The 12852-nt window shown below is 33.7% G+C and overlaps 1 protein-coding gene across 3 annotated transcripts in view; it reads left to right on the top strand.

Annotated features, from left to right (window-relative positions):
* Positions 1 to 12242: 12242 nt before the first annotated feature.
* prrc2b (proline-rich coiled-coil 2B) overlaps positions 12243 to 12852 on the top strand; it is a 35385-nt gene continuing 34775 nt past the window's right edge. For all 3 annotated transcript variants that reach the window (XM_072692633.1, XM_072692625.1, XM_072692638.1), the window contains exon 1: positions 12243 to 12405. The gene's annotated coding sequence lies outside the window, so the exon portion shown is untranslated. The remainder of the gene's footprint in view (positions 12406 to 12852) is intronic.

The following is a 12852-nucleotide window of genomic DNA, read 5'->3' as shown; positions in this document are numbered from 1 at the left end:
GACACTCTCACTGACCACTGACTTTATGTTTATTTGGGTTATTCTAATGTTATATAGAGTTAATTACAGGTAGACACTCTCACTGACCACTGACTTTATGTTTATTTGGGTTTATTCTAATGTTATATAGAGTTAATTACAGGTAGACACTCTCACTGACCACTGACTTTGTTTATTTGGATTTATTCTAATGTTATATAGAGTTAATTACAGGTAGACACTCTTACTGACCACTGACTTTATGTTTATTTGGGTTTATTCTAATGTTATATAGAGTTAATTACAGGTAGACACTCTTAGTGACCACTGACTTTATGTTTATTTGGGTTTATTCTAATTTTATATAGAGTTAATCACAGGTAGACACTCTTACTGACTTTATGCGTATTTGGGTTTATTCTAATGTTATATAGAGTTAATTACGGGTAGACACTCTCACTGACCACTGACTTTATGTTTATTTGGGTTTATTCTAATGTTATATAGAGTTTATTACAGGTAGACACTCTCATTGATGTCATGTTTATTTGGGTTTATTCTAATGTAATATAGAGTTAATTACAGGTAGACACTCACTGACCACTGATTTTATGTTTATTTGGGTTTATTCTAATGTTATATAGAGTTAATTATAGGTAGACACTTTCACTGACCACTGACTATATGTTTATTGGGTTTATTCTAATGTTATATAGAGTTAATTACAAGTAGAAACTGTCACTGACCACTGATGTCATGCTTATATGGGTTTATTCTAATGGTATATAGAGTTAATTACAGGTAGATGCTCTCACTGACCACTGACTTTATGTTTATTTGGGTTATTATAATGTTATATAAAGTTAATTACAGGTAGACACTCTCACTTTATGTTTATTTGGGTTATTCTAATGTTATATAGAGTTAATTACAGGTAGACACTCTCACTGACCACTGACTTTATGTTTATTTGGGTTTATTCTAATGTTATATAGATTTAATTACAGGTAGACACTCTCACTGACCACTGACTTTATGTTTATTTGGGTTTATTCTAATGTTGTATAGAGTTAATTATAGGTAGACACTCTCACTGACCACAGACTTTCTGTTTATTTTGGTTTATTCTAATGTTATATAGAGTTAATTACAGGTAGACACTCTCACTGACCACAGACTTTCTGTTTATTTTGGTTTATTCTAATGTTATATAGAGTTAATTACAGGTAGACACTCTCACTGACTTTGTTTATTTGGGCTTATTCTAATGTTATATAGAGTTAATTACAGGTAGACACTCTCACTGACCACTGACTTTATGTTTATTTGGGTTTATTCTAATGTTATATAGAGTTAATTACAGGCAGACACTCACTGACCACTGACTTTATGTTTATTTGGGTTTATTCTAATGTTATATAGAGTTAATTACAGGTAGACACTCTCACTGACCACTGACTTTATGTTTATTTGGGTTTATTCTAATGTTATATAGAGTTAATTACGGGTAGACACTCTCACTGACCACTGACTTTATGTTTATTTGGGTTTATTCTAATGTTATATAGAGTTAATTACAGGTAGACACTCTCACTGACCACTGACTTTATGTTTATTTGGGTTTATTCTAATGTTATATAGAGTTTATTACAGGTAGACACTCTCATTGATGTCATGTTTATTTGGGTTTATTCTAATGTAATATAGAGTTAATTACAGGTAGACACTCACTGACCACTGACTTTATGTTTATTTGGGTTTATTCTAATGTTATATAGAGTTAATTATAGGTAGACACTTTCACTGACCACTGACTATATGTTTATTGGGTTTATTCTAATGTTATATAGAGTTAATTACAAGTAGAAACTGTCACTGACCACTGATGTCATGCTTATATGGGTTTATTCTAATGGTATATAGAGTTAATTACAGGTAGACGCTCTCACTGACCACTGACTTTCTGTTTATTTTGGTTTATTCTAATGTTATATAGAGTTAATTACAGGTAGACACTCTCACTCACTTTGTTTATTTGGGCTTATTCTAATGTTATATAGAGTTAATTACAGGTAGACACTCTCACTGACCACTGACTTTATGTTTATTTGGGTTTATTCTAATGTTATATAGAGTTAATTACAGGCAGACACTCACTGACCACTGACTTTCTGTTTATTTGGGTTTATTCTAATGTTATATAGAGTTAATTACAGGTAGACACTCTCACTGACCACTGACTTTATGTTTATTTGGGTTTATTCTAATGTTATATAGAGTTAATTATGGGTAGACACTCTCACTGACCACTGACTTTATGTTTATTTGGGTTTATTCTAATGTTATATAGAGTTAATTACAGGTAGACACTCTCATTGATGTCATGTTTATTTGGGTTTATTCTAATGTAATATAGAGTTAATTACAGGTAGACACTCACTGACCACTGACTTTATGTTTATTTGGGTTTATTCTAATGTTATATAGAGTTAATTATAGGTAGACACTTTCACTGACCACTGACTATATGTTTATTGGGTTTATTCTAATGTTATATAGAGTTAATTACAAGTAGAAACTGTCACTGACCACTGATGTCATGCTTATATGGGTTTATTCTAATGGTATATAGAGTTAATTACAGGTAGATGCTCTCACTGACCACTGACTTTATGTTTATTTGGGTTATTATAATGTTATATAGAGTTAATTACAGGTAGACACTCTCACTTTATGTTTATTTGGGTTATTCTAATGTTATATAGAGTAAATTACAGGTAGACACTCTTACTGACCACTGACTTTATGTTTATTTGGGTTTATTCTAATGTTATATAGATTTAATTACAGGTAGACACTCTCACTGACCACTGACTTTATGTTTATTTGGGTTTATTCTAATGTTGTATAGAGTTAATTATAGGTAGACACTCTCACTGACCACAGACTTTCTGTTTATTTTGGTTTATTCTAATGTTATATAGAGTTAATTACAGGTAGACACTCTCACTGACCACAGACTTTCTGTTTATTTTGGTTTATTCTAATGTTATATAGAGTTAATTACAGGTAGACACTCTCACTCACTTTGTTTATTTGGGCTTATTCTAATGTTATATAGAGTTAATTACAGGTAGACACTCTCACTGACCACTGACTTTATGTTTATTTGGGTTTATTCTAATGTTATATAGAGTTAATTACAGGCAGACACTCACTGACCACTGACTTTCTGTTTATTTGGGTTTATTCTAATGTTATATAGAGTTAATTACAGGTAGACACTCTCACTGACCACTGACTTTATGTTTATTTGGGTTTATTCTAATGTTATATAGAGTTAATTATGGGTAGACACTCTCACTGACCACTGACTTTATGTTTATTTGGGTTTATTCTAATGTTATATAGAGTTAATTACAGGTAGACACTCTCATTGATGTCATGTTTATTTGGGTTTATTCTAATGTAATATAGAGTTAATTACAGGTAGACACTCACTGACCACTGACTTTATGTTTATTTGGGTTTATTCTAATGTTATATAGAGTTAATTATAGGTAGACACTTTCACTGACCACTGACTATATGTTTATTGGGTTTATTCTAATGTTATATAGAGTTAATTACAAGTAGAAACTGTCACTGACCACTGATGTCATGCTTATATGGGTTTATTCTAATGGTATATAGAGTTAATTACAGGTAGATGCTCTCACTGACCACTGACTTTATGTTTATTTGGGTTATTATAATGTTATATAGAGTTAATTACAGGTAGACACTCTCACTTTATGTTTATTTGGGTTATTCTAATGTTATATAGAGTTAATTACAGGTAGACACTCTCACTGACCACTGACTTTATGTTTATTTGGGTTTATTCTAATGTTATATAGAGTTAATTACAGGCAGACACTCACTGACCACTGACTTTATGTTTATTTGGGTTTATTCTAATGTTATATAGAGTTAATTACAGGTAGACACTCTCACTGACCACTGACTTTATGTTTATTTGGGTTTATTCTAATGTTATATAGAGTTAATTACAGGTAGACACTCTCACTGACCACTGACTTTATGTTTATTTGGGTTTATTCTAATGTTATATAGAGTTAATTACAGGTAGACACTCTCACTGACCACTGACTTTATGTTTATTTGGGTTTATTCTAATGTTATATAGAGTTTATTACAGGTAGACACTCTCATTGATGTCATGTTTATTTGGGTTTATTCTAATGTAATATAGAGTTAATTACAGGTAGACACTCACTGACCACTGACTTTATGTTTATTTGGGTTTATTCTAATGTTATATAGAGTTAATTATAGGTAGACACTTTCACTGACCACTGACTATATGTTTATTGGGTTTATTCTAATGTTATATAGAGTTAATTACAAGTAGAAACTGTCACTGACCACTGATGTCATGCTTATATGGGTTTATTCTAATGGTATATAGAGTTAATTACAGGTAGACGCTCTCACTGACCACTGACTTTATGTTTATTTGGGTTATTATAATGTTATATAGAGTTAATTACAGGTAGACACTCTCACTTTATGTTTATTTGGGTTATTCTAATGTTATATAGAGTAAATTACAGGTAGACACTCTCACTGACCACTGACTTTATGTTTATTTGGGTTTATTCTAATGTTATATAGATTTAATTACAGGTAGACACTCTCACTGACCACTGACTTTATGTTTATTTGGGTTTATTCTAATGTTGTATAGAGTTAATTATAGGTAGACACTCTCACTGACCACAGACTTTCTGTTTATTTTGGTTTATTCTAATGTTATATAGAGTTAATTACAGGTAGACACTCTCACTGACCACAGACTTTCTGTTTATTTTGGTTTATTCTAATGTTATATAGAGTTAATTACAGGTAGACACTCTCACTGACTTTGTTTATTTGGGCTTATTCTAATGTTATATAGAGTTAATTACAGGTAGACACTCTCACTGACCACTGACTTTATGTTTATTTGGGTTTATTCTAATGTTATATAGAGTTAGTTACAGGCAGACACTCACTGACCACTGACTTTATGTTTATTTGGGTTTATTCTAATGTTATATAGAGTTAATTACGGGTAGACACTCTCACTGACCACTGACTTTATGTTTATTTGGGTTTATTCTAATGTTATATAGAGTTTATTACAGGTAGACACTCTCATTGATGTCATGTTTATTTGGGTTTATTCTAATGTAATATAGAGTTAATTACAGGTAGACACTCACTGACCACTGACTTTATGTTTATTTGGGTTTATTCTAATGTTATATAGAGTTAATTATAGGTAGACACTTTCACTGACCACTGACTATATGTTTATTGGGTTTATTCTAATGTTATATAGAGTTAATTACAAGTAGAAACTGTCACTGACCACTGATGTCATGCTTATATGGGTTTATTCTAATGGTATATAGAGTTAATTACAGGTAGATGCTCTCACTGACCACTGACTTTATGTTTATTTGGGTTATTATAATGTTATATAGAGTTAATTACAGGTAGACACTCTCACTTTATGTTTATTTGGGTTATTCTAATGTTATATAGAGTTAATTACAGGTAGACACTCTCACTGACCACTGACTTTATGTTTATGTGGGTTTATTCTAATGTTATATAGAGTTAATTACAGGCAGACACTCACTGACCACTGACTTTATGTTTATTTGGGTTTATTCTAATGTTATATAGAGTTAATTACAGGTAGACACTCTCACTGACCACTGACTTTATGTTTATTTGGGTTTATTCTAATGTTATATAGAGTTAATTACAGGTAGACACTCTCACTGACCACTGACTTTATGTTTATTTGGGTTTATTCTAATGTTATATAGAGTTAATTACAGGTAGACACTCTCACTGACCACTGACTTTATGTTTATTTGGGTTTATTCTAATGTTATATAGAGTTTATTACAGGTAGACACTCTCATTGATGTCATGTTTATTTGGGTTTATTCTAATGTAATATAGAGTTAATTACAGGTAGACACTCACTGACCACTGACTTTATGTTTATTTGGGTTTATTCTAATGTTATATAGAGTTAATTATAGGTAGACACTTTCACTGACCACTGACTATATGTTTATTGGGTTTATTCTAATGTTATATAGAGTTAATTACAAGTAGAAACTGTCACTGACCACTGATGTCATGCTTATATGGGTTTATTCTAATGGTATATAGAGTTAATTACAGGTAGACGCTCTCACTGACCACTGACTTTATGTTTATTTGGGTTATTATAATGTTATATAGAGTTAATTACAGGTAGACACTCTCACTTTATGTTTATTTGGGTTATTCTAATGTTATATAGAGTAAATTACAGGTAGACACTCTCACTGACCACTGACTTTATGTTTATTTGGGTTTATTCTAATGTTATATAGATTTAATTACAGGTAGACACTCTCACTGACCACTGACTTTATGTTTATTTGGGTTTATTCTAATGTTGTATAGAGTTAATTATAGGTAGACACTCTCACTGACCACAGACTTTCTGTTTATTTTGGTTTATTCTAATGTTATATAGAGTTAATTACAGGTAGACACTCTCACTGACCACAGACTTTCTGTTTATTTTGGTTTATTCTAATGTTATATAGAGTTAATTACAGGTAGACACTCTCACTGACTTTGTTTATTTGGGCTTATTCTAATGTTATATAGAGTTAATTACAGGTAGACACTCTCACTGACCACTGACTTTATGTTTATTTGGGTTTATTCTAATGTTATATAGAGTTAGTTACAGGCAGACACTCACTGACCACTGACTTTATGTTTATTTGGGTTTATTCTAATGTTATATAGAGTTAATTACGGGTAGACACTCTCACTGACCACTGACTTTATGTTTATTTGGGTTTATTCTAATGTTATATAGAGTTTATTACAGGTAGACACTCTCATTGATGTCATGTTTATTTGGGTTTATTCTAATGTAATATAGAGTTAATTACAGGTAGACACTCACTGACCACTGACTTTATGTTTATTTGGGTTTATTCTAATGTTATATAGAGTTAATTATAGGTAGACACTTTCACTGACCACTGACTATATGTTTATTGGGTTTATTCTAATGTTATATAGAGTTAATTACAAGTAGAAACTGTCACTGACCACTGATGTCATGCTTATATGGGTTTATTCTAATGGTATATAGAGTTAATTACAGGTAGATGCTCTCACTGACCACTGACTTTATGTTTATTTGGGTTTATTCTAATGTTATATAGAGTTAATTACAGGTAGGCACTCTCACTGACCACAGACTTTCTGTTTATTTTGGTTTATTCTAATGTTATATAGAGTTAATTACAGGTAGACACTCTCACTGACCACAGACTTTCTGTTTATTTTGGTTTATTCTAATGTTATATAGAGTTAATTACAGGTAGACACTCTCACTGACTTTGTTTATTTGGGCTTATTCTAATGTTATATAGAGTTAATTACAGGTAGACACTCGCTGACCACTGACTTTATGTTTATTTGGGTTTATTCTAATGTTATATAGAGTTAATTACAGGCAGACACTCACTGACCACTGACTTTATGTTTATTTGGGTTTATTCTAATGTTATATAGAGTTAATTACAGGTAGACACTCTCACTGACCACTGACTTTATGTTTATTTGGGTTTATTCTAATGTTATATAGAGTTAATTACAGGTAGACACTCTCATTGATGTCATGTTTATTTGGGTTTATTCTAATGTAATATAGAGTTAATTACAGGTAGACACTCACTGACCACTGACTTTATGTTTATTTGGGTTTATTCTAATGTTATATAGAGTTAATTATAGGTAGACACTTTCACTGACCACTGACTATATGTTTATTGGGTTTATTCTAATGTTATATAGAGTTAATTACAAGTAGAAACTGTCACTGACCACTGATGTCATGCTTATATGGGTTTATTCTAATGGTATATAGAGTTAATTACAGGTAGATGCTCTCACTGACCACTGACTTTATGTTTATTTGGGTTTATTCTAATGTTGTATAGAGTTAATTATAGGTAGACACTCTCACTGACCACAGACTTTCTGTTTATTTTGGTTTATTCTAATGTTATATAGAGTTAATTACAGGTAGACACTCTCACTGACCACAGACTTTCTGTTTATTTTGGTTTATTCTAATGTTATATAGAGTTAATTACAGGTAGACACTCTCACTGACTTTGTTTATTTGGGCTTATTCTAATGTTATATAGAGTTAATTACAGGTAGACACTCGCTGACCACTGACTTTATGTTTATTTGGGTTTATTCTAATGTTATATAGAGTTAATTACAGGCAGACACTCACTGACCACTGACTTTATGTTTATTTGGGTTTATTCTAATGTTATATAGAGTTAATTATAGGTAGACACTCTCACTGACCACTGACTTTATGTTTATTTGGGTGTATTCTAATGTTATATAGAGTTAATTACAGGTAGACACTCTTACTGACCACTGACTTTATGTTTATTTGGGTTTATTCTAATGTTATATAGAGTTAATTACAGGTAGACACTCTCACTGACCACTGACTTTATGTTTATTTGGGTTATTCTAATGTTATATAGAGTTAATTACAGGTAGACACTCTCACTGACCACTGACTTTATGTTTATTTGGGTTTATTCTAATGTTATATAGAGTTAATTACAGGTAGACACTCTCACTGACCACTGACTTTGTTTATTTGGATTTATTCTAATGTTATATAGAGTTAATTACAGGTAGACACTCTTACTGACCACTGACTTTATGTTTATTTGGGTTTATTCTAATGTTATATAGAGTTAATTACAGGTAGACACTCTTAGTGACCACTGACTTTATGTTTATTTGGGTTTATTCTAATTTTATATAGAGTTAATCACAGGTAGACACTCTTACTGACTTTATGCGTATTTGGGTTTATTCTAATGTTATATAGAGTTAATTACAGGTAGACACTCTCACTGACCACTGACTTTATGTTTATTTGGGTTATTCTAATGTTATATAGAGTTAATTACAGGTAGACACTCTCACTGACCACTGACTTTATGTTTATTTGGGTTTATTCTACTGTTATATAGAGCTAATTACAGGTAGACACTCTCACTGACCACTGACTTTATGTTTATTTGGGTTTATTCTAATTTTATATAGAGTTAATCACAGGTAGACACTCTTACTGACTTTATGCGTATTTGGGTTTATTCTAATGTTATATAGAGTTAATTACAGGTAGACACTCTCACTGATCACTGACTATGTTTATTTGGGTTTATTCTAATGTTATATAGAGTTAATTACAAGTAGACACTCTCACTGACCACTGACTTTATGTTTATTTGGGTTTATTCTAATTTTATATAGAGTTAATCACAGGTAGACACTCTTACTGACTTTATGCGTATTTGGGTTTATTCTAATGTTATATAGAGTTAATTACAAGTAGACGCTCTCACTGACCACTGACTTTATGTTTATTTGGGTTTTTTCTAATGTTATATAGAGTTAATTACAGGTAGACACTTTCACTGACCACTGAATTTATGTTTATTTGGGTTTATTCTAATGTTATATAGAGTTAATTACAGGTAGACACTCTCACTAACCACTGACTTTCTGTTTATTTGGGTTTATTCTAATGTTATATAGAGTTAATTACAGGTAGACACTCTCACTGACCACTGATTTTATGTTTATTTGGGTTTATTCTAATGTTATATAGAGTTAATTACAGGTAGACACTCTCACTGACCACTGACTTTATGTTTATTTGGGTTTATTCTAATGTTATATAGAGTTAATTACAGGTAGACACTCTCACTGACCACTGACTTTCTGTTTATTTGGGTTTATTCTAATGTTATATAGAGTTAATTACAGGTAGACACTCTCACTGACCACTGACTTTCTGTTTATTTGGGTTTATTCTAATGTTATATAGAGTTAATTACAGGTAGACACTCTCACTAACCACTGACTTTCTGTTTATGTGGGTTTATTCTAATGTTATATAGAGTTAATTACAGGTAGACACTCTCACTGACCACTGATTTTATGTTTATTTGGGTTTATTCTAATGTTATATAGAGTTAATTACAGGTAGACACTCTCACTGACTACTTACACCTATCTTGTGCTATACTGCGGGTACAGATGAGTACCGGCCCTCTTCCAACACTGACACACTACATGTCCAAATGTTTGTGGACACTCCTTCTAATAAAAGCACTCAGCTACTTTAAGCTGCACCCATTACTGACACAGATGTGCAAATACACACACAGCTTGTCTAGTCCCTGTAGAGAAGAAGTACTGCCAATAGAATAGGACTCTCTGGAGCAGATCAACACCCTGAATCTATTGGCACCATACTGCCTAATGCGTGGCGTGGGCTAGAGGGGTGTGAAGCCCCCCAGCATTGAGGAGCTGTTGAGCAGTGGAGGAGCTGTGTTCTCTGGAATGATGGTGGTGGAGCTCCATCCAGTACTTTTGGGATGAGTTGAGGATGATGAGTTGGGGTGGTGAGGATCATCCAACAGCCTGACCTCACTAACGCTCTTGTCGCTGAATGCAATCAAATCTGCACAGCAATGTTCCTCCAAAATCTTGTAGAAAGCCTTCATTCTTCTTCCCTGGACAGTAGAGACAGTTACTCCAACAGAAGCAGGATCAGATTTTTTTTTTATACCCTAGAGTTTAAAAGATGAATTGAATGAGGCAGTGTCCCAATACTTTTGTCAATATAGTGTATTATTAATAATAGGACAAGATTTCTGCAGATGACTTTTGAACTTCATGGCTTTTCATTTACACAAACCCAAAGCCACTGCTGATGGCACAGCACCAGCTGACAGTACCCACTAACACCTCTGTGTTTTCTCACCCTCAGTGAAAATGACCACACCTCCGGTCCTCCCACGTCCTGCCTTACTACACACAGTAACACGCAGAGTGTGAACTGGCAGCAGATCAGCGTGAACTCACCCCACCTTCATCTCCTCAGGCTGGGGTGATTAGCGTTTTTAGTAAACAACGTCCATCCAGATGGACATCCAGCATCTTCTGTGGGTTCATCCTTTTTTTAAAGGGGAAACTCCACCAAATTTTCAGAATTCTCCAAAACATCAGACATCAGGTCTTGTGGGGGTTCCCTCCCAGTACACAGTGGTCAGTACCTACTAAAACTGCTCCAAGGAAGGACAGCCGGCCCTGCCCACCTCACACCTTACAGCACTTCAACAAGGATCTGCTGCTAACTTCTAAACAGGTCTCCAGATACCACAGGATACCTTCAGAGGTTCTGTGGAGTCCATGAGCTAAGCAGGTGGTCCTAATGTTATGGCTACTCACGGAGGCTATGATACCAATGATCACAGTTGTGAATAGTGGCCCATCAGGAACAGCTTCTCAAAAACCACAAAGCGAGCCAGACCCTTCTCCCCAGACACACTGATACACTATGTGGCCAAATGTTTGCGGACGCTCCTTTCTTCTAATGAGCACATTCATCTGCTTTAAGTTGCAGCCACTGCAACTTACATTGACACAGATGTGCAAATGCACGTGCATGGCTCGTCTAGTTCTTCTAGAGGAGTACTGCCAATAGAATAGGAACTCAACATCCACCTATTGGCACCATGCCTCCTAATGCCAGGGTGCAAACCCCTGATGCTCCGTCCAATACATTTGGGATGATTTGATTATTATTATTTTTTTTTTGCTTTAATCTTTAGATTTTATACCTTCTATCATTTTTGATCATATTGTTTATGGTGATCAGATGGTATTTAAAGCTTTTCACTGACTGATTAGATTTGAGAATTTGAGAATTTTCTTGTAATCTTGGTACTAAGCAAATTAAAATATTACGTATGATGATCAATTTTCATTTTTTTGCTTTAATCTTTAGATTTTATACCTTCTATCATTTTTGATCATATTGTTTATGGTGATCAGATGGTATTTAAAGCTTTTCACTGACTGATTAGATTTGAGAATTTGAGAATTTTCTTGTAATCCTGGTACTAAGCAAATTAAAATATTACGTATGATGATCAATTTAAATGCTCTAATAGTTTTAAATATCTCTAAAAATACCAAAAAAAAAAAAATACCCCTACGACTACATTAAAAAAAACACCGCTGGGTGTAATACCCGGACGCGCCTGTAGGGGTCGCGGTTTGACACGCACACACGTCATATCCGACAGCAGGCCGTGTGGCAACACAAGTAAACGGCGAACAGATTAAAGAAACACAGAATCGGCCGCAGAATCTTCATCCATCCTTCCAGATTTCACACGCAGGTGGACTTATTTCGCATCATCCGACACACAAGAAAGCTAACCCGTTGAATCGGTGAGTTATCGAGCCCGTTTGGCTGAAAACGATGCCTTTATTTTTAACCCGAAGCTCCGCTGCCCCCCTTGACTTCGCTGCCGCTTTGTTCTGGCGCTGCAGCCATTTTTAATCTCCCCTTCTTTATGCGCCTCAAACCGAGAGGCAGCGAATAACAGAGGATAGTAGCTAAAGGCTCGGTGGCATTTTTACACGTTTACCACCTACATTGATCAGATTTATAAGAAACTAATAGCTAGATATATTAAAAACGCCCTGATTCGTTTTGGGTATCTGATTCAGAGTCGACTCTCCGCTCCGCTCGCTTGGTCTGCAGAGGCGAAGCTCAGCATTACGACCCCGCTCTGTGTGGTTTGCTGTATTTATTCATTTAGCATCATTATTACTACTCTCTACACCTCTTTAAAACCCTAAATAAATCCTTAAATCCTCCCAGACTCATTCAAG

The sequence above is a fragment of the Salminus brasiliensis genome, chromosome 1, assembly GCF_030463535.1.
Source record: "Salminus brasiliensis chromosome 1, fSalBra1.hap2, whole genome shotgun sequence".
Lineage (NCBI taxonomy): Eukaryota > Metazoa > Chordata > Actinopteri > Characiformes > Bryconidae > Salminus > Salminus brasiliensis.
This window is presented reverse-complemented; position numbering and strand designations above follow the sequence as displayed.